Source organism: Chiloscyllium plagiosum, chromosome 24 (genome assembly GCF_004010195.1).
Source record: "Chiloscyllium plagiosum isolate BGI_BamShark_2017 chromosome 24, ASM401019v2, whole genome shotgun sequence".
NCBI classification, from domain to species: Eukaryota; Metazoa; Chordata; class Chondrichthyes; order Orectolobiformes; family Hemiscylliidae; genus Chiloscyllium; species Chiloscyllium plagiosum.
The window spans coordinates 18,123,671-18,147,298 of record NC_057733.1 but is presented as its reverse complement, the minus strand read 5'-3'; positions in this window follow the sequence as shown (position 1 = coordinate 18,147,298).

The window sequence follows — 23,628 nt, the reverse complement described above, 5'->3', positions numbered from 1 at the left end:
CCCAGTCCACTGACTTTCCCTATTAGTTGCAGAATTTGCATGCATTAAGTGTTTTATGCACAAGTACACTCAAATCCCTCTGTGCTGCAGCTTTCTGCTCTCTTTCTCAATTTTAATAATATTCAGTTCCTCTATTATTCCTGCCAAAGTGCACAAACTCACATTTTCCCATTATTATATTCTATCTGCCAAGTTTTAGCCAGTTCACTTAATCTGTTTGTAGTCCTCTGTACACGCTTTGTATCATCTCCACCACTTGCATTCCCTCTTAATACATGTGATATTCTCAAACTTTCTAATAATGCATTTGCTTCATTTATCATTCACTAATATATACTATAATCATGGCCCAGCACTGATGCTTGTGGCACTCCACTACTGATAAATTGCCTTCCTAAAACTGCCCAGCTTCCCCAACTCCATGTCTTCTATTAGTTATCCAATCCTCAGTCTATGCTAATATATTACCTGCAACAACATGTGCTCTTTTCTTTATAAGTAGCCTTGTGTGTGGTACCTTATTAAACACATTTTGGAAATTCAAACATATCATACCTACTGGTTCTCCTTTATCTGTCCCACTTGGTACCTCCTCAAATAATTCTAATACGTTTATCATACATGATTTTCCCTTCATAAATTCATGTATTTCCAAATCCTTTGCTATTATATCTTATACAATGGACTCTAACATGTTCCTAATGACAGATGCTAAGATAACTAGCATCTCCATTTTTTTGTCTCCCTCACTTTCAAGATACAGGTGTTGCATTTCCAGTTTTCCAATAATCTGGGACTTGTATGGAATCTACAGATTCTTAGAAAATTAGTCCCAGGGCACAAATTATCTATGTAGCTCCAAAGATAATATCCAAAGATGCCATATTAGCTATTAGCCCCGTAAGTTTTCCTCATACTTTTTCTCTAGTGATAATTATTGAATGTATTTTCTCCCTCTCCTCATTGCTCCTTTGATTATTTAGTATTTTTGGAATGCTATCTATTTCATCTACTGTGAAAGTGATGTAAAATATTTAGTTAAAAATCACGCAGCACCAGGTTATAGTCCAACAGGTTTATTCGGAAGCATTAGCTTTCGGAGGACTGCTCCTTCATCAGGTGGTTGTGAAGCATAAGATCTTATAATCTTATCATCTTATACTCCACAACCACCTGATGAAGGAGCGACGCTCCAAAAGCTAGTGCTTCCAAATAACCCTGTTGGACTGTAACCTGGTGCGGTGTGATTTTTAACTTTGCCCACCCCAGTTCAACACCGGCTCCTCCACAACGCAAAATATTTACACGGTACTCTGCTATTTTCGGGTTCCCCATTAGTATTATTTCTCCAGCCTCATTCTCCAAGGGGCTTATGTTCACTTTGGCCTCTCTCTTCTGATTGATATATTTAAATAAACTCTTACTGTTTATTTTTATATTACTTCCTATCTTACACTAAAATCATATTTTCTTCATCATTTTTCTTTGGTCAATTTTAGCGATTTTTATAACTTTCCCCAATCCTCAGATTTAGTACTAATCGTTGCCACATTGTATATTTTTTGTTTGAGACTGCTTTTAATTTCCTTGATTAACTGAGGTCGGTTTATCTCTTTCCTGTAATCTTTCTTCCTGACTGGGATATGTCTCTGTTGTGAGTTATGATCTAGTTTCTTATATATCTGCCATCATTCCTCTTTGTTGTTAAACCCCTCTTCCAGCCCACCCCAGCCAATTTTCAGTACCTTTAATTTAGTTAAAGACATTTGTTTTCAGCCCAAGTTTCTCACTCTCAAACTGAATTTTAAATTATGCCATGCTATGGTCACAGCTTGCGAGGATACCTTTTGCTCTGAGGTCTTTGTTTTATTAAGCTTGCCACATTACACATTCTCAGATCTAAACTAGCCTGAAATCTTGTCACATCCATCATAGGAACTCTCCTGAATATTCTGTCTGAATTCTTCCCTTTCTGCCAAATTGGTTTCATCTGTTCCCAGGATGACTAGTTCCACAGTACAAAATCCCAGATTACCTCCTTCTTCCAAGATCGCAATTTCTCCTCCCATGTGGCCGACGATATCCTCCAGCACATCTCCTCCACTTCACGCACCTCTGTCCTTGAACCCCACCCCTCCCAATGCAACAAGGACAGAAACTGCCCTTGCCCCCCCCCCCCCACCCCGGTCCTCACCTTCCACCCCACTAACCTCGGTATACATTGCATCATCCTCCACCGCTTCTGCCACCTACAAACAGACCCCACCACTAGGGATATATTTCCCTCCCCACCTCTATCAGCATTCCAGAGAGATCATTCCCTCCGTGACTCCCTTGTCAGATCCACGCCACCCCACCAGCCCTCACCCCTCTCCCGTCATTGCAGGAAGTGCAAAAGCTGTGCCCACACTACCTCCCTCACCTCCATCTAAGGCCCCAAATGGTCCTCCCACATCCGACAGAAATCTGTCTGTTCCTCCAAAAATGTCATCTACTGTATCCACTGCACACTCTATGGTCTCCTCTACATCGGGGAGACAGAACGCCAACTTACAGATCGTTTCAGAGAACATCTCTCGGACACCCGCACCAACCAACCCCACCTTCCTGTGGCTGAACACTTCAACTTCCCCTTCCACTTCACCAAGGGCATGTGTGTCCTGGACCTCCTCCATTGCTAAACTCTAACCACCCAAAGTTTGGAGGTAAAACACCTCATCTTCCACCTGGGACCCTGCAACCCCACGGGATTAATGTGGATTTCTCCAGTTTACTCATTTCCACTCCCCCCACCTCCCAAGCCACCAACTTGGCACTGCCCTCTTGATCTGTCCATCTTCTTTCCCACCTATCCGTTCCACCTTTCTCTCTAACCTATCACTTTCTCCCTCACCTTCATCTCCCTATCGCATTCTCAGCTCCCTTCCCCCCATCCCCACTCCCCCTCCCATTGATCTCTCAGCCCCCGGCCCACAAGCCTCATTCCTGATTAAAGGTTTATGCCCAAAACGTTGATTCTCCTGCTCTTCGGATGCTGCCTGACTTGCTGTGCTTTTCCAGCACCACCCTCTCGACTCTGATCTCCAGCATTTGCAGTCCTCATTTTCTCCCACTCATTCACCTGCTTTACACGCCCTTATTATCTCCTGATTTACTTTCTGTCTTACTACATTGCTTGTATTAGGGGACCTATGGAGTACACACACCAACCTTCTCACCCTTATTATTTCTTAACTCCGTCGATATGGATTATACATTTTCTGATCCAAGATTATCCCTTGATAGCATACTTATTCCATCCCATACTAACAAAGTTACTCCACCCTTCCCTTCCTGCCTATCTTTTCTAAAAGTCACATATCCCGAAATATTAGCTCCAACCTTTGATGTCCTTGTAACTAGATCTCCATAATGGCCATAGATCAAGCCCATTATCCTCTATTTGTGCTTTTAATTAATTTATCTTGTTCCAAACACAATGTGCATTTAATTAAAGAGCTATTGCAGTATGGCTCCCATTCTCTTGCTAACTACTATCAGCTGTTGGTTGCAGCTTCTCTCCCAGGATGTAACAGTGTGTGCATTTGATGTGCACAGATCGCCCATAACATTGAGGTGTAGTCAGAAATAAGGCTGTCGATGATGAGTGATCGCGTACCTCAATTTTGCTTGTCTGAAGTCAAGTTTCACCCCTGCCTTGTGATCATTCAAATGCTTGCTTGAGCCAGAATGTTTACAGTGGTATCTAGTGAAGAAATGTTTGTTCACTTATTTTGTTGGCCTTTGAAAACTTTATCTTGATAAATTTAGGAAACATTGCAGAAAGAATATTTCTCACTGTCGGTGTAGATAATGACCCTGCCCTCAGGGTTCTTGGAATTCTCTTGCCCATGGAATAGTGAATGGCTTTTCAGTGAATGTGTGCTGGCCAGGTTGTTGGTCTACAAGGGAATCAAGCATTATGGGAGGTCAGGTGGGAAACTAGACTTAATGCCACAGTTAGATCAGTTATGATATTATTGATTAAGACCACAGAATCCGTACAGGGTGGAAGTAGACCTTTTTGCCCTTCGTGTCCACACTGACCCCTCCAAAGAGCATCCATCCCAGACCCATCACAGTAACCTTGCATTTCCCATGGCTAATCCACCTAGCTTACACATCCCTGGATACTATGGGCAATTTAGCACAGCCAATCCACCTAACTGCACATCTTTGGGCTGTGGGAGGAAATCAGAACACTAGGAGGAAACCAACATTGACGTGGGAAGAAGGTACAGACTTCACACAGACAGTCACCCGAGGGTGGAATCGAACCCAGGTCAAAGGTGCCGTGAGGCAGCTGTGCTAATCACTGAGCCACCATGCTGCCAATTGGCAGAGCAATTTTAAAGATGGATGGCTTCTGTTCCTTATTTGTATGATGCTATGCTCAAGCTGGTTGACTTTGTGAACTGCTTTACCTAAGACAATGAAGATTTGGTGGATGTTTAAGCTTCCACTTACCTTATCCACCAGTTAGAGAAGAGCATTAAGATCCAGGAATTCAAACAGATAAGCTATTTATTAAGAGATCCTTTCATAAATAGGGCTGAATGAGGTGTACTGAAGGGTCAGATGCTCATGGTTAAGGAATCACGTGCGATCAATGGACTAGACAAATCATTTACTTTGATCACTATATCGAGAATGAGGTGCCAAAATTATACGATTAAATGGAGGACATTTGGGAAATAGAACACTGACTAGGTTCTTAGCACCCATTGAAATGAGGAATGGAAGTCAGAAGCTCTAAAATACCACCACCAGCTGGTATAACATAAGAACTAGGAGCAGGAATAGGCAATTCAGCCCCTCAAGCCTGCTCCATCTTTAATATAATAATGGTTGATCTCATCTCAGCTTCAACTCTACTGCCCACTCACTATAAGCCCTTAAATGTCTATCGCCTTCAATTTACTCAATGTCTCAGCATTCACCATATTCAGGGATAGTGAATTCCACAGACTCATGACCTTTGGGAGAAGAAATTTCTCTTCATCTCCATTTTAAATTTGCTACACTTTATCTTAAAACTATGACGTCTCATTGTACGTCAGTTTCCAATAATGACCAGTCAGTTGTGGGGGGAGACCGCGGCTAGAATCCCACTCTCCATCCTATTCAGACCATGACTTCTCCATCCATCATCAGTCCCAGAAGCTTCAGATCCTCTCCCCAGGTCCCAAAGAGAACCTCCCCCTCTTTCTCTCACGGCCTCCAGAGTTAGGTCGAAGTTGACATTGATGAAATCAGAGGAAAATTTGCTCCTATGTGCCAGAACTCCCTGAAATATCTCTCTTCTTTTGGTGCAATGGGAGGGTTTGGCACAAATGACAGATCCCTCCCTCGGATGACCAGCCATCTTAGAAATGGCTGCAGTGGGAGTTAAAATGAGTTGCACACATCTTCTGATCAAGCCCCATTCCTGTTCTCACTGAGTGGACCGAGACTCGCCTCCACATTAATTAAGGGGGGGGTGACACATTCAAAAACATCTTAAATTTAATCAGCTGCCCACTGCTTCCTGGGAGATGGATTTTTTTGACAAAAAACAGACTTAACTCCTGATTCTCTCCTTTATGTAGAAAATCAGCCCTAGAGAGTTATGAGACATGGAGTGTTAATGATTGAAGGAGAGCATGTGTCAATATTTACCAGTTGGTTAGATAAGTGGTTGAAGGGGGTGGGGGGGATGGAGGAATGCGGGAACGGGGCAGGCACATTTCATTGGGATTATTGTTCCTGTGAAGGATAAAAACCAGCAGAGACTGATCAGGCTCAGCAGCCTGTTTCAAATTTCCATGTAATTCTATTATGTCAAACTTACATTTCATGGAATGCATGTTTGAAATTCCCGAGTGCTCAGTAGGGTGGGGGTTACTGGACAAAAGCTGCAAGCGTTTTAGAACTTTTCAAATCATGTAATAGCAAATATAAAGGGAATAACTGAGTTGAATTTTGGGGCTTCAAAGAACCAAAATTAAAATCACTGTCTCTGGTCTGCCCATGTTCTCTACTTACACTAGATGGCAGCAGGGGCCTGAAACTGGAGCAAACATACACCCAAAGCCAAGAACAATGGGAATGAGAAGTCATGTTAAAAATATGCAAATAGGAAAAATATATCTCTCTGACAAATCCTTCAAACACGTGAAGTAAGACTCAGTAGAATTCACAGTGGAGAGAGGGAAACAGGCTCACTGTCTGAGGTTTGGTGAGTTAAGTATGAAGGATATTCACAAAGAGTGAAGCTATTCACATGATTTTTGCTCATCCATCCACGAAAATCCTTAACCACAACCTTTTCCTGACTGAATACAAGCTTTCTTAATCTCTCTATCCATGGGTCCTCTAGACCACATCCCATTCTGACTTAGAACCTACCAGCCTTCCCTTCACTGTCACCTGGTTCAGTGGCTCTCAGGGAAGATTAGATTAGATTCCCTATAGTGTGATAGTGTGTAAAGAGGCCATTTGGCCCAAAAGGTCCACACCGACCCTCCAAAGAGTAACCCACCCAGACACATTCCCTCTTGACTAATGCAGCTAACACTAGGGGCAATTTAGCATGGCCAATCCACCTAACCTGCACACCTTTGGATTGTGGGAGGAAACCCGCACAAACACAGGGAGAATGTGCAAACTCCACACAGACAGACAGTCGCCTGAGGCGGGAATCAAACTCGGGTCCCTGGCGCTTTGAGGCAGCAGTGCTAACCACTGAGCCACCATGCCACCCATATGAAGATGATGGCCTAGTGGTATTATCGCTGGACTGTTAATCCAAAATCCAGGGAATATTCTGGGGGCCTGAATAAATCTAATAAATATCTGGAATTAAGAATCTAATGATGACCATGAATCCATTTTTGATTGTTAGAGAAAAACCATCTGGTTCACTGACGTCCTTTAGAGAAGGAAACTGCCATCCTTACCCAGTCTGGCTTACATGTGAGTCCAGACCCACAGCAATGTGACTGACTCTTAACTGTCCTGTGGGCAATTAGTGATGGGCAATAAATGCTGGCCCAGCCAGAGATGCTCACATCCCAGGAATGAATAAACAACAATCCTGGAAGTTCCCCTTTGACAGTGCCTGAGAATGTCCCAATGCCATGTGGATTAGTAACAGTTCACCACCACCTTCTCAAAGGAAACAAATACTGGACTTGCCTCACAGTGCATCACATTATTTTGGAAGTAAAAGCAAACCATATCAAAAACAAATGACATATAAAACAGAATCGGAGAAATGGTGGCGTAGTATTAATGTCACTGAACAAATAGTCCAGAGGCCCAGGTTTTTGAGCTAAGGACATGTGTGCAAATCACACCACTCAGTTCAAACACAATTAGAAATGGCCAATATATTCCAGCCTTCCAAAACATCCCATGCAAAAAATCCTTTAAAAACCACAGAAGAACAAAGGCAAGTTATGACATCTTCTTGGTGTGAGCGCTGGAATCTAGATTTAGATTTAGATTTAATACCATGTGTATTCAAGTACATCAGTACAGGAGTACAGTGAAAAGTATATAATGTCACCACACAGCTACCTAGAAACAAAAAGCTTAGGTACAAAGTAGTAAGAGAAACAGAGTTAAAAAGTTAAGCATTACCGTCATAGAATAAGTAGAGAAATAAAGAAATATGGCAGTAGTTAATATTAAAGTCTTTCTTAATTTAACTAGAAAAATACAGGAACTAAATTAAAAGCTGAGCAGTCTTTGTGAGTCCTCCATTTAGCTCAGTCTCCAGGAGACCTCAGCTGCCTGTTCTGGATGTCACTACTGCAAATACCGGGGGAGCTCCCTCACCGCTTCCCATGTTGGGCCGCTGTACGATCACTGCCATCTCCCTGATCTCTAGGCCTTATGTTCCAAAGGTACAAAGGATTTCCTGTCATTAGATGTAAACTTGGCATTTACTGGTTCGAACCTGTGTCCCTCTGTCTTTCTGTGATGTTATCTCATTCCTGCCCCAACCCACCACCCCACCCAACCTGGAGTACACTTTCTTCCAAACTGTACTGACAACACTTATTTAACCCCCTGTTTGTAGACAAAAAGCAGCCCAGGAGAAATCATTACATGACAAGGATGAAGTTGTGTATATTACTCTGGTACTTGGGCAAAATTTGGAGCAAAGATCCATAAATTTGTACTCCATTAGGTGAACATTCCCTGGAGTACAAAGTGAGAGTAATTTAGGCCCAACAGTAGAAATCTAAAGATAGATATAAACTATAAAATCAGATTTATTTTAACCCCTGGCCCATATTTAATGTTTTTGTCTATTTAATCTGGACAATGCCAGCAGACAAAACAATAAACATTTCCAGGTCAAAGTCCCTTGCCGAAACATTCTCATGTTACAAAACAGTTTTTGACCTTGACACAGAGAGTGCCACAAGGAAGGATAAGGCTTTGTTGGCTGTGCTCCAACAACTAAAAGGTAGGTCATAGATGATTGGTTCTTTGTCTTCAGCTGACAGAGACATCACAGGAGCACCTGCAAACCCAGATGAAGATGGAGGTTCCCAGTTAGTTTCTGCTCTTTGTCTGTCAGTGTCAAATCAGGGCAGCGACAGGCTCACCTCGCTCAAGATCTGAAGAAAACAACAAGGGCAGTGCAGCCTGGTGAACAATAGGTTTTGTTATGGAGACGACAGGAGAGCCAGAGGGATTGTGTGATCACCTTTGTGCAGATGCATGCCTCACTGCCTGACACCTGGAGATCAGAAGAAGCAGTTCCACAGGTGCACACAGGCACTCATTTGAACCAAAATCAAATCTTTTTGCTTAAGGTCAAAGACAATTTCATTAAAAATAGAAGCAATTTTTCAGTGTGACCTCCACCTGGATCCAGTGAGATTGTTGGCTTCAAGAACAAGAGGTTCAAGTCCCATGGCTGCCTGTCACTCAAACCCTGTTTGATGTGACTTGAATTGGTTTTATTATTGACGGCGATACAAATTAAGGGTGCTCCCAATGAGTCCACTTGAGTCTAACATCTGACAGCATCCAGTGGAAGAATCTGGAGTCCCAGATGTTCTGCAGTCATTGGACTTACCCACCAGAAAATGCGACACAATTGATAGATTTTATATTCAACTAATCATTCTGATCACACAAGCGTCAGTGAAAGGGGAGTGGGTGGTGGTGTGTTACAGTTGTAATTGTTGTAAAAGATATACAGTGTAGCTATATGCAGCTCTTATCTGCATGCTGTGGTCTGGAGAGTGATGGTGATTGCTCCAACTTACTTGCCAGGATATGATTGGCCAGGGGTCTTCCGTTAGCATTGGTTCAAAAGGTTTGCAGTTTGTCCACATTACGATAGCACCTTCCTTGGCCTTCCCACCCCTGGGGTGAGACTCAAACTTAGAGCTTCTGTCTTTGAAACAGAGAGGCTATCCACTGTGCCTCAGGATCTGTAAATAAGCAGTGGTCACAATTTGCCTCATGCAGCTGGATTTGACAGGGTGCTGTATTCTCTTCCCTTCTTGTCACTCCATCCGGAAAGGAAGTCCTGCCTTAGAGACCAGCCAGTCTATCTAACCAGCCAGCAGCTCAACCGGACAGAGGAGGAAGTGCTGGATGTCTTGAAATGCATAAATGTGGATAAATCCCCAGGACCTGATCAGATATACCCCAGAACTCTGTGGGAAGCTAAGGAAGTGATTGCTAGGCCTACTTGTATCATTGATAGTCACATCAATTGAGGTGCCGGAAGAATGGCGGTTGGCTAACATGATGCCACTGTTTAAGAAAGGTGGTAAGGACTAGTAGGGAATTATAGACTGGTGAGCTAGATGTCGGTGGTAGGCAAGTTGTTGGAGGGAATCCTGAGAGACAGGATGTACATGTATTTGCAAAGGCAAAGAATGATTAGGGAGAGTCAATATGGCTTTGTGCGTGGCAAATCATGTCTCACAAATTGATTGAGCTTTTTGAAGAAGTAACAAAGAGGATTGATGTGGACAGAGTGGTAGACGGTGATCTATATGGACTTCAGTAAGGTGTCCGACAAGGTTCCCCATGGGAGACTGATTAGCAAGGTTAGATCTCATGGAATACAGGGAGAGTTAGTCATTTGGATACAGAACTGGCTCAAAGGTAGAAGACAGAGGATGGTCGTGGAGGGTTGTTTTTCAGACGAGAGGCCTGTGACCAGTGGAGTGCCACAAGGATCAGTGCTGGGTCCACTACTTTTCGTCATTTATATAAATGATTTGGATGTGAGCACAAGAGGTATAGTTAGTGAGTTTGCAGATGACACCAAAATTGGAGGAGTAGTGGAAAGCAAAGAAGGTTATCTCAGATTACAATGGGATCTTGATCAATTGGGCCAATGGGCTGAGGGGTGGTGGATAGAGTTTAGTTTTGATAAATGTGGAGTGTTGTATTTTGGGAAAGCAAATCGTAGCAGATTTGCTTAGCATACACTTAATGGTAAGGTCTGAGAGAGTGTTGCTGAACAAAGAGACCTTGGAGTGCAGGTTAAAAGTATCTTGAAAGTGGAGTCGCATGTAGATAGGATGGTGAAGAAGGCGTTTGGTATGCTTTCCTTTATTGGTCAGAGTATTGAGTACAGGAGTTGGGAGGTCATGTTTCAGCTGTACAGGACATTGGTTAGGCCACTGTTGGAATATTGCGTGCAATTCTGGTCTCCTTCCTTTCAGAAGGGTACAGAAAAGATTTACAAGGATGTTGCCAGGGTTGGAGGCTTTGAGCTATAGGGAGAGGTTGAATAGGCTAGAGCTGTATTCCCTGGAGCATCAGAGGCTGAGGGGTGACCTTATAGAGGTTTATAAAATCATGAGGAGCATGGATAGGATATTTGGACAAAGTCTTTTCCCTGGGGTGGGAGGGTCCAGAACTTGAGGCATAGGTTTAGGGTGAGAGAGGCAAGATATAAAAGAGACCTAAGGGACAATTGTTTCAAGCAGAGGGTGGTCTATGTATGGAATGAGTGCCAAAGGAAATGGTGGAGGCTGGTACAATTGCAGCATTTAAAAGGCATCTGGATGGGTATATGAATAAGAAGGGTTTGGAGGGCAATGGGCTGGGTGCTGGCAAGTGGGACTAGATTGGGTTGGGATATCTGGTCAGCAGTTGTACCGAAGGGTCTGTTTCTGTGCTGTACATCCCTCTGACTCTATGACACTGTATGTCCCAGCAGCACTATTTTCGAGTGGTGGCTAGGCTGCCCCTGAATGAGATTATTACAGAGGCTGGAGTGAAGATAAATCAGAAGGTATTGATGAGGCCTATGGAGTAATAAGGTTCCAGAAGAATGTGTCATAGCGATGATGTCAGTATCACATGTTGGTGCTGTACCAAATACAACAGTTTGTGTGTCTACTTTACTGAAAGTAAAGAATTTTAAATATCTTGGACTCAAGAAGCTGGACTTGAAATACTAAAGCTAGTTAGACCCCATACACTAGTTAAAACTTGCTGGCAATATAAAGGGCAGCAAAGGAGGCACCAAATGCAACAACTGAAGTGAATCTCTAATCAGAAAGGTCGAAAAAATACTTCTTAAAACTCCCCAGGATGTTAGGGATACTGTCGCACAGCAGAAGAGTGAAAACAGACCAGGCAACCAGACAGCAGTGAGCATCAACCACAGCAGTAGATACAGAACTAAACAATTACAGTCAAAGGAGAAACTCCAGAGCACAAGAAGACTAACTTGTCACTGCCAGAGCATGATCGACGGAACCCAACCCCCCACCACCACCTTCCCATGCCACCCTCCACCCAGATTTGGGAATGGGAGGTTTGGAAGAAATCAGTTATAAGGTACAGAACAACTTCAGGCTTGACTGAAAAGGTAAAAGGACGAGGTCAATACATGACTGTACAAAAGTGGGGGTCATTGTGAACCATGTAGTTGCAAGACAAGGCAACAATGAAAATACTGTGTCATACGAAGAAGCGTTGAGTGCATTCAATGCATAATTCAGTCTGAGGAGAATTTTAATAAGGAATGTACAAAATTTAACCAGCAAAAACAGAGGCCTGGAGAATGCATAGATTCGTGCATAAACAATCTCCACAGGCTAGCAGAAAGTTATTAATACACGAGCCTGAAGGCCAAACTAATTTATAATCAGATCAGGGTCACAATTTCAGATGAGGTCTTATCAAACCTGTTAGATGTCAGGAAGAATTCGATGCTAGAGAAATCAATTGAGATCACTAGGCAAGTAGAAGTTAGGAGCTAGAACAATTCGATCATTTGAGATAGAGAGTTACCATGGACGAAATTAAAGTTGCATGAAAGAAAGTGTGTGAAAAACACAGCCAGTGTTACATAGAAGAGCTCTTTGACCATCATCTTAAAGTATCCAAAATGTGGAGGGAACAAGCCTCAATAGTGAGATGATTGTCTAACTGAAGGAACACCCTGCCACAGCTAAGGGAGAGTGAAATGTTTTAGAAAGGACTTCAAAATTTCAATGCAGCGTACAGTGAGAAAACAGAGTAAGTCTGTGAAACCAAAGGAGATTTGGGAAATGGAAACAACACAAAACCAGGAAAAAAAACTATTCTGGGAGAAATCAACTTTGCTTGGAATGATTACAGAAGCCTTACTCTGGAAGTCAATGGACACACACCATTGCATTAGATTGTGGGACAAATGTCTCCATGTTATGAGACCTGTCAAAAAGGCCAAAAAAGATTACATTGCAGCCATCCTCAGTTACACTTTTGGTACCGGGGGAGAATCATTGTGAAACAAAGACCAACTCACAACAAACTCCAGGTACAGGGCAGAGCCATCATACAATTTTTTATGTCATTCAGAATCAAAATGCTCTATATTAACCAGGAGTGTGCATTTCATTAATTAATTCAGAAGGTCAACAAAATTATAGATGAAGATGAAGAAAGTGAATTCTGGACGGGATTCCCAAGATTGAAGACAGGTTTGAGGAGACTGAAGACAGAGTACCTATTACAACTGGACCCTGAGTCAGATTCCTCAAGTAATTAGGGATTCAGGCAGGATACCAGGTGCCAGGACAGGAGAGATGAACTAGCTCCCCTTTTTTTATTTACCTTACCCCCTCAGTTGGTCATAACAAGGTTAATTTAAAACGTTTAACTTGTTTTGTGGATGATTTTCTCCCAGACCCAAACCAATTTATGTTTGAAAATGAATACACTTAACTTTGCTGAGTTAACAAAAGAGTGAGTTTATTAATTACTAAACATGAGGAGAGATGATAGAGGAATTTGCATGCACAGATTAGAAATGAGAAGTGAGTTAAATGATATATGAATCAGTCTCTATGGCTCATTTGTCAAGTGCAGATAGTGTAGCATTGACAGCTAAATAGTAGATTTTGTGGGGAGGAGAAACACACTGTATAATAGTTGGCACCACAACGGCTACTGCAATACAAAGTCACCCTGGCACAGTAACTGAAAATAGACCAGGATATAGTGGTATAATTTTTAGCAAGGACACTGTACTGTTCACCTCATACCCAACCACCTCAAATAAATGGAGAGATGAGAGAAACTGGGTTCAGACACCTTAATGTAGAGATGGATAACAGGAAGATTTAATGGAGATGCTTAAATTAAAGAGAGAAGGAGAGAAAATCAGAAGAATGCTATCCTCTGGAATGACGATCAGTGATCAAGGGGCACAATTTTAGCATAATCGATGGAAAGAAAGAAATCTGAGGAGCAGATCTCAAGCCTTATCTTTGACTCAGCAGGTAGTTGCGATCTGGAATAGGCCATCTGAGTGGATGATGAAAGCAAACCTAGTGGTAACTTTCAAGAGGAAATTGAATATTTCTTCAAAGTGGGAAATTCTCAGGGCCAGGAAGAAAAAAGCACAGGGAGTGGGACTATTCAATAGCTCTTTCTAAGACTCAACCCCAGTCAGTCGGAAGCCTCCTTCTCTCCTCAACCATTTTCACCCGCGGACGCGATAAGGTTAAGCATTGATTTCAGTTCTCATGTTCACTATGTGAATTACTTACAGTGATGTACAAAGCAGCTGCACTTTTATAACGCGATTTTTTGCATTTGAATCACATCACAACCATGCAGCTGCCTTATGGACCAAATTACATGTGTCATAAAAGCAACAAGCTCCCCAACATCTGCTTGAAACTAACTTATTCAATTTTTGGAAAAGTCTTGACAAACATCGAGAGGCCACAAATTGGGTTATGTTCTTGATCAAAATGTAGCCTCACAGCAATTCAAGGTCAAGGAAATGGTCAAAACATGTACCCGCAATGACCAAACTCAAGACCAAACTCAAAGAACAAACTCAAGATGAGAAAAAGGAGGGAATTTGACCGTGCATGGGGAGCTGAGTTTGTATTCACACAGGCAGTGCCATTCTCTTCAAGTGAGTTGTGGTCAGATCTTAACTAAGATTCTTACAAGATCCAATCAAGAATTATTTCAGCCCTCATTTCTGAAATTCCCAGCCTGACTCATGACTGTCAGTAACCTGCTAAACTCACCTGAGAGGAGTTCACTGCAAAATAAGTTTCTTTGGTGAAACTGACAGCTGGAAGACTGGAAGGCAGTTACATCGGAGAGCTCTCACTCTGGCCAGGTTAGAGTTGATATTCATAGTAATTTCTCTTTGGGAAAACACTATTACTCCTTGACAGGTAAAAGTCCCTTTACCTGGTTAGCACCTCACTCACCTTCACTCCTTTATCGTGGCATTGTGGATACATCACTGGACCAGTTATTCAGAAACCTGGGCTATTGTTCTGGGGACAAGTGTTTGAATCCCACCAGCACAGATGGTGAAAATTGAATTTTAAAAATGGAGCTTAAAACCAGCCAAATGGTCATCAATTGTTCTAAATGCCCAATTGGTTTATTAATGCCCTATGGAATGAAATCTGCCATCTTTCCCCAGTTTAGCCTACACATGACACCAAAGTGACAGCAATATAGTTGACCCTGAACTCTCCTCTGACCTGGCCCAGCAAGCCACACAGTTCAGAGAAATTAGAGATGAGCAGTAAATATTGGCCTTGCCAGTGGTACACTTATCATGCACGAATAAAAAAAGTTATATATCCCAGTTGGTAGCCTCCACCACAGCACAAGAATACTCGTACAGCTCTACCTTCCACTATGGAGGAAGGGAAAGAGAAAAAGCAGCAACAGAAATATCAAGTGTCTTCATGTCAGCTACATGTCCTTTCACAGAACAGAGGGGCTGAACACCGAGATTCATCTGGAAGGAAGTAAAACTCCAACACAGGGATTACAGTCAGAGGAGAGGATCCTTTGATATGTCTATACGCCAGCAACTAAAGAGGTTCCTGCTCCCCTGCCAGGTCATTCCTGATATCTCCTGGAATAAGTTTCTTCACAGTTGAAAGTTGGATATACTTTGCCAGTGGTTGATAAGATGCCCATCAGTGGAAAGCCATCCACCAACTCTGCTTCTGACCAGGATATCAGCTTCTGACAGGATATCTGGTTCTGACCAGGATATCTGCTTCTGATGGGATATCTACTTCTGACCAGAATATCTGCTTATGACAGGGATACCTGCTTCTGACTGGGATATCTGCTTCTGACCGGGATATCTGCTTCTGACTGGGATATCTACTTCTGACCGGGATATCTGCTGCTTAAGGGGTATCTGCTTCCGACTGGGATATCTGCTTCAGACTGGGATATCTGTTTCTGACCAGGATATCTGCTTCTGACCAGGATATCTGCTGCTTAAGGGGTATCTGCTTCCGACCAGGATATCTGCTTCGGACTGGGATATCTGTGTCTGACCGGGATATCTGCTGCTTAAGGGGTATCTGCTTCTGACTGGGATATCTGCTTCTGACTGGGATATCTGTTTCTGACCAGGATATCTGCTTCTGACCAGGATATCTGCTGCTTAAGGGGCATCTGCTTCTGACTGGGATATCTGCTTCAGACCGGACATCTGCTTCTGACCAGGACATCTGCTTCTGACCGGAAGACTTGCTTCTGACCGGATATCTGCTTCTGACGGGATACTTGCTTCTGACGGGATCTCTGTTTCTGACCAGGATATCTGCTTCTGACTGGGATATCTGCTTCTGACTGGGATATCTGCTGCTTAAGGGGTATCTGCTTCTGAATGGGATACCTGCTTCTGACTGGGATATCTGCTTCTGACCAGGATGTCTGCTTCTGACTGGGATGTTTGCTTCTGACTGGGATATCTGCTTCTCCTAAGATTTTGCATTCTTCTCCCTCACCAGGAGGAAAGAAGAGAGGTAGGAGTTTTCTAAACTATTTATGAAAAGAGAGAAAGGCTGGAAAATACTTATAAAGGCTGACTGTAAGCATGGCCAAAATGCTTGTGAAAGATAATGTCTTGAGTGTGTATTTACTCACTAAGTGGACCTTCCTGATTCAGCATCGCGTTCAAGGTTTCTTACTATTCCTTGAAGTCTGAATCTAGAAAAGAGTTAACAGGAAGAAGGGTCACATTAACCCAGTTCTCTCTCCACAGATACTGCCAGACCTTTTGAGTTTCTCCAGCAATTTCTGTTTTTACTGTTCAGATATCAAGCATTCCACAGTCCTTTGTTTTATTACAAATTATTCTTGAGTAGCTGGAGTATGCTAACCATTTCTCCAGCCCTGCAGTTCTTGAGGTGACTAAAGATTTGAGCAAGGGAGATTGACCAGATAAACAGACGTTGAAAAGTTGCAGCAGTTGTAAATAAACTGGGTGATGAACAGATTGGGCAGACTGTACTTCAGAGTGAAAACATAAGATGAAGAAGCCAAAAATGATGAAGAATGGCTACAGTAGCTCTTCATATAAAGCCGTAGTCCCATCAACACTCAGTCTTGCTAATACTCCGTCACTGATGGTGCCCACAGTATTATGTAAGATACCAATTTGGTCTTTTGGATCTTTCTTATCCAAACTCTAAGCAGGTCTGTACCAGGTGAACACTGTCTTCTAGTTTACCCATTTCTGGGCCAGGTGGCACAAGATAATCAATGCTAGTATTCCGATTGCCTGGAATGTTTCTGAGAGAAATAGGCCTGCATCCATTCTTCTTCTGAACCCTGGAGATGTTCTATAACTGCTTCTCTGTCTGCCTCACTGCTTGTCTGTTCAGGTCTTTGCTCGCTGCTGTCTGGTCTCCCCATCTAGTATTGAAATTGTCGATGCTACTCCACAACATTCCAGATGTCTTGTTGAGTCTACAAAATGTTTTGCTCAGCTTTTAACCTAGAGGTTGTTTTCAACTGCTGGCTTTGACAATTCTCTTTGCCTTTCCTGTTGTCAGTATATTTTGTGGTTTATCCTAGGATTGGGACTGTTTAGTCTCCCAAAGGTACGCTGCAGAAGTTCATGAACCTTTTCTTCATGGGAACTCTTTATTTCTGGGTAAATCTTTGCACACAGTCTCTTCACATCAGGGCAGAGCTTCTGCCACCTTCTAAATTGCTCTACCTAGTCATGTACATCAGAAATCATCACTCCATCATCATTGTGCATGTTTATGATGTTAACCTCATTACTGAGCAGACCAAGAAACCTAGGAGCAGGAGGCTGACGTTATGGCTGCTCATTAATCAAATGGATCCCCAACTCCCAAATGGTTCTGTAGATGGGCCAGGGACCAAGTCCAGATTTCAGTTATAGGGTCATAGAGTCATTCAGCATGGAAACAAACCCTTTGGTCCAGCCAGTCCATACCGACCATAATCCCAACTAGTCCCATCTGCCTGCACTTGGCCCAAATCCTCCAAACATTTCTTATTCATGCACTTATTCAAATGTCTCTTGAACATTGTAACTGTACCAACATCCAGCTGGTCAGAAGAGAACACAAGTCAGTCCAAGGCTGTTTCAAGTCATTTTAACATTGCCTCATTAATTACCTGACCAATCTGTCAAAGTAGGAGAGAAACTCTTTAAACGTAAAGGTTTGAGACCTGTTTTGAAAGGTATTTTCTGAGAGCATACCATTCAATTCGGCTTCAACTTTGACAGGGACAGTCAGATATGGACAACTGAAAAAATGAAAATGTAGTCTCGTCATATTAAAAAATAGTTTTGGTAAGAAAGATGTTTGTTTTTCTTAACATTGCTTGGGTTTTTAATCTTTACTTTGCAAGCTTCTCAGTTTTGGAACGTTCTCTGCATTAATCTGCAGTCCTTGAAAATGAGTGATTGTTTTAGAATGCCAAGCAAGATATCAGTTGTGCCTGGAGATACTACTGTCTGGCCTGTGTGGAATCATTCTTATTATTGTTTAAATGTTCATGTGCTATTGAGAAAAGCTTTTGTACTTGAGTTGCCTCTCAAAGTTTAAAGTGTTGGCTTTATCTGAACTGGTTAAGTCCAACACTCAATCACTACAGTTATAGTTACAACCTTCCTGCTGTTACTGCTGTCAAGTTCATGGTGCATCGCCATTGTACCCAGAAAGTGTTCCATACTATGTTAATCCCTGCTGGAGTTGTCAAAAGGCTTTAATATCTTCAAACCTGCTGAACTTGTCCAACTTAAACACTCACAAAGCTAATGCCACCCACAGCTAATTAATAATGTGAGATCAAAGAGTCATGACTTCTAAAACTGATGAGTGACAGAATAGTTACCTGTCATTTAACCTTAAAAATGCCACATGCTCACACAGCATGCTCAATGTTATATTTCAAAATTAGTTTTGACAGGGCTTTGCAAGAACATTTCCCATGTATTTTTCAATAAAAGAGCAGTACGCTTTTCAAAGCGTGGAGGTCTCGTGGTGCAACCGATAACATCTCTATCTCTTTGACGGCGATGGAATGTGTATCATAACTCTGACACAAACAGGTGGATTGCTATACATCCTCTGGCAGGCGATAAGAGTCGGAAAGTTCCCTGGTCAGCCAAAAGCATGTGGTAGCTGCAGTCCAACAAGATTCCTTCAGTAAAACATTCCACACATGCTTGTTCTTGTCATGAGCAACTGGGCATCCTTGTTCTGAGGGACCACATAGACTTTTAAGAAGTTGAAGGTAAACTTTACGTGAGCACAATTTTGTGAATTTGAGAAATAAAATCATATCTGCATTCTGAAATGAAAGAGCTTTAATGCTCATTTTATTTACGAAAATATTGGACAGATGCAGCATTAGCATCATTACTGCTAACTGAATGAACTGGCGATTTTGTGCATAGAAACTACCTGAAGATAAAATCCAGCCCAGATACCAAGATAAAAAAACAGGTGTACTACAACATGCTTGTGGATGAGGCTCCATGACCTTATAATCTTTGCGTACTAATGTGAATAATAAACACCCACCACCACTTTTATTTGTTCATTGTTACTTCTCAGTCTTTTTTAACACAAAAACTTTCATCAGACAATCAGAAAGTGGTTATTTGATCCATGAGCTGACATTTTGAATCAAGTTAATGCCACTCCCCTCTCTGTTGTTTTCAACTTCAGATGGTTATCTATTTCTCTTTTGAATGTTCCTATTTGAACCTGCGTCCAGGATTCCTTATAGGCAGTGTGTTCCAGATCACAACAACTTGCTGCTTAAAAACAATTTTTATCCTAATTCCCCATTTGTTTGTTTTAAGCTAATTGTCTTTATTGATATGTCCGAACTCTGGTCACTGACCCTCTTCTCACAGAAACATTTTTTCCTGAATAAAAACCCATCATATTTTCCACTTCAACTGGTAGTTTCAATTGTGGTTAACACTGTTCATGTGTTTACAGGGTCTCAAGCTGAGAATTGAATTGTCATGTTACTTTGCTTATTGGTCAATTTTCAGCAATTTAACTCCTGCTGCTCCAGTATAAACAGCAAAGAAACCCCTGCATTCCTAAAACACCTTAAGTGACATTTTCATAGAATTTCACACTCACAAACTGAATTTCTCTGAAGAGCAGTTGCAACTGACATTATGTTAGCAATTCTGGCAGACGTTTTGTGCGGCAAGACTTGATCCTGTAAATGAATTGATGTGAGGTGAATGACTCCTTAATCTGTTCAGGCAGATTGCCGGCCACAGCACTTGAAGAACTTTCTGTTCTTATTAGGATAGGTCATGAGTCTTAGGGGCTGTGTTTCTTTTTTTTGCATTGTTATTTAAAAATAACAACCTTCGATAAAATTTGTCTTAAAGCATTTCTTTTGAACATTTAGCTCAAATTCTCATCTGTGAATAATGTTTCAGGTCCAGTGATCCTTCTTCAGAATCCTCTCTGAGGAAGGGTCACTGGACCTGAAACATTCACTATGCTTTCTCTCCACAGATGCTGCCAAGCCTGCTAAGTGTTTCCATCAATTTCTTATTTGTTTCAGATTTCCAGTATTGGCCGTTCTTTGATTTTTTTCTCTGTTTTATGGGTAGGGCTGATCTAACATGAGGCAGGCATATAGGTGATCAAAGTCTGTAAACACTTTGAGCAAGATATTACTTAGACTGGAGATGAAAAGGAAAATGGTGGGAAAGGGAAAGAATTGGACAAACTTGCCCTGGAGGGATACTCAACACCTCCTTGTCACCTCACCAATTAACTGCTGGGTGAGAAGGTTAATTTGGGGTCCTTCTCATTCCGTCAGCAACAAAGTCCCTTCTGTAGTCAATTAAAGACCGATTAACGGCTTCAACTCATCACAACCGCAAATACCTACTGCCCTAGCAGATGAGAAAAGTGACCATTTTCTGAAACAGGAAACTAGAGAAACACCTGCTGAATTGAGAGCAAGGATTAATTTGCCCAGTTTGAGGTGTGGAGGGGAGTACTGTCTAAGGCAATGGTCTGGAGGAGTTAGGGTTGTTACACTCCAACCAACTTGATGAGGTTGCACAGCCTTGGGGTAGTGAAACAGTTGTTGAGCATGAGGTCTCACTTAAGAAGGATGTGACATACCTGCCTCCTTATAGTTGTAACTATGCCTGACCAGTTAATATGAATCGTATTTGTTGCTATCATGCAGTAAACTGCACCTTTTATGTAAGACTCTCTTGTGGTATGCCTTACAACTCATAATCAAACATAACCTTATGCTCAACATTGTGAACTACCTGAAATAAAATCCAATTGAATCTGATGATGAACAGTGGTGGGCATCATTGACTAAATTACTTAAGGCAACAATGGTGTAGAGAATCTATAGTACCCAGAAAGAAATAATGATTTTCCGGACAAGTAAATTTACCACTTTAGGAAAATTACCCCACTTTAGAGAAACACAGATGGTCATTCAGCAGCTAAATTATTAAAAATCAATCAGCAGCACTCATGAGATCAGCAAAGAGTTAAAACAGCACTTTAGCAAAACCTTCATCTAAGAGCTGATAGGAAAAATGGGAAGCTGAGTATGGGCTAAGTAAAGAGTAGAGACTAGTCACACTGGGAAGAGACAAAGACTTTAGACAGAGAATGTTCTGCAGAAGCAATCTAGAGCTCTAAGAGTGACGTTAGAGAACAAGAGGAAAGAGACTTTCCAATAACAGCACCAAGACCAAACTAAGAAGGAACTAAAGTAAAGGATATTACTTACACTCCAAGATAAGCATCAGTGCTATCATGACTAGACTCCGTGAGGCAAGGCTCGAGAAGTAATTCATACCAAGTCACCGTATCCGGAAACCATTTATTTATGGCAATAATATTGCAAATATAAAACATTTGCAGAAAGAATCAAACAGAAAAACTAAGTTAAAAGAATTGTAATACTTTTAAAGATTGGAATACTGATATTTAAAATTATGATTTCAGTGGACAGATTCAGGCTGCAGCCAAAGAAGATCATTTAAATAATTGTGCAGGGGTGCGTGTTTTGTGTTTAAGCTGGGAAAGCATTTATTTAACCTGGGCAGAACCAGGAAAACTTCTATCTCGGCAACAGAAAGTGGGAAGCCCTCCTGAAGATGGCAACCTTCATTATGACCATTCAAAAACGGTGGAAGATCATAGGTAAACAGTAGGATGACTGTTATTTAGCAGATTTTGAAAAGAAATAATACAATATTGATGGTTCACAGAATTTAGTCATTAATTGGAAGAATGTCACACAGCATTGCTGCACAACAGAATTTAAAAGTTCTGAAGAGGCTGTACAACAACAGAATTTAAACAATATTGACTTAATGCATGAATACAAGCATGAAGACAGCAAGTTATAAGCATTATTGAGGCATAAATGAATTAAGGAGAAGTGGAATTTGAAATAATACTTTCAAAAAGATTCATTGTTAGTGGTGGGCCAAACAGTGCCCAGGAGTCTACATCTTAGAGAAAACAGTTCTTACGATACAGAATTACTTCAAACTTAAAGACAAATTTGGAAGGGAAACAAGTTAATATACTGTCTTAGTCAATAGGTCATCAATGTCATTTTTAATCACCAAAATATCAAAGATATCATATATCCAGATACTTTAAAGAAAGTTTGAAAAGGTTTTGGTAATTACTTTATGCTGAAAACAACATAATCCTTTAAGATGCAAGATTTAACAGACGAGTTCAACTTGTCAGCTTCTACAGAACAGTGGAAAACTGCTAGTATGGTACTTTGAAGATCAAGACTCAGTCATCAATATCTCTTTGTGCAACAAGTTTTGGGCAGGCCTAAGAATATATTATGTTTTTGTTCTTACAGCTGCAGTTGATGTTTGACTCACTGTGCTTCCCTAGGTATGGCCGTGTTTGTGATGCTCAACGCAAACTACAGCAAAGGCACATTCCAAAAAGGTGGATGATGGTCTCTTCCCTACAGCAGAAACCTTGAGGCCAGCATTTAGAAACAGTGGGAATCTGGAAATGTAAGTGGGATCTCCAAGGAGAGCCTCATCATTGCAGGTCGAGAGTGTGATGCTGGAAAAGCACAGCAGGTCAGGAAGCATCCGAGGAGCAGGAGAATCGACGAGCCAAGCTAGGTCTTGGTGAATGCTCTGGCAAGAAGCATTCGGCCAAATGACTTGGGCAATCGGTCAGGGAACTTTCCCTGAACCACCATCTCCTTTTCCTGCACAGATTTGAGAGCATTGTTTGGTGACCACTGACAAACGGATTGGTAATCAGTGACATTCTTCTGCAAAAACTACTCGTGGTTTCACGGATTGAAGCATTCTATAGTCCCCTGACCAAACACAGGCTTTATAACACCGGGTAATGATAGAAGCTCAGAGATAGAGAGGACTGCAGATGCTGGAAAGTCAGCATGGGATAGAGAGTGGAGCTGAAAAAAGCACAGCAGGTCAAGCAGCATCAAAGAAGAAGAAGATCGAAGCTCAGCGCATGGCAGCATTTGGCATTTTGTAATGTAAGTACACACAGCTTAACACAGAAGCCCACAGGATTGGCCTTCAGGATACCGTTTCCACCTCCAGTTCATACTTCTCCAAAGCAACAATATTCTCCCAGAAACTGAATGATTCTTCTTGAGCAACCAATGCATTTTCCCAAGCAATAATGAAGCACTTTATTGTCTTTCTTTCTTTCTCTGTTTAATTTGTCTGCGGCATTTAGCCTCTTATTATCACTGTAGGAGTTAATTGCTGAGAAATGTTGGCAGTATGTGCTACAGCTGTATTATACTTAGACAAGG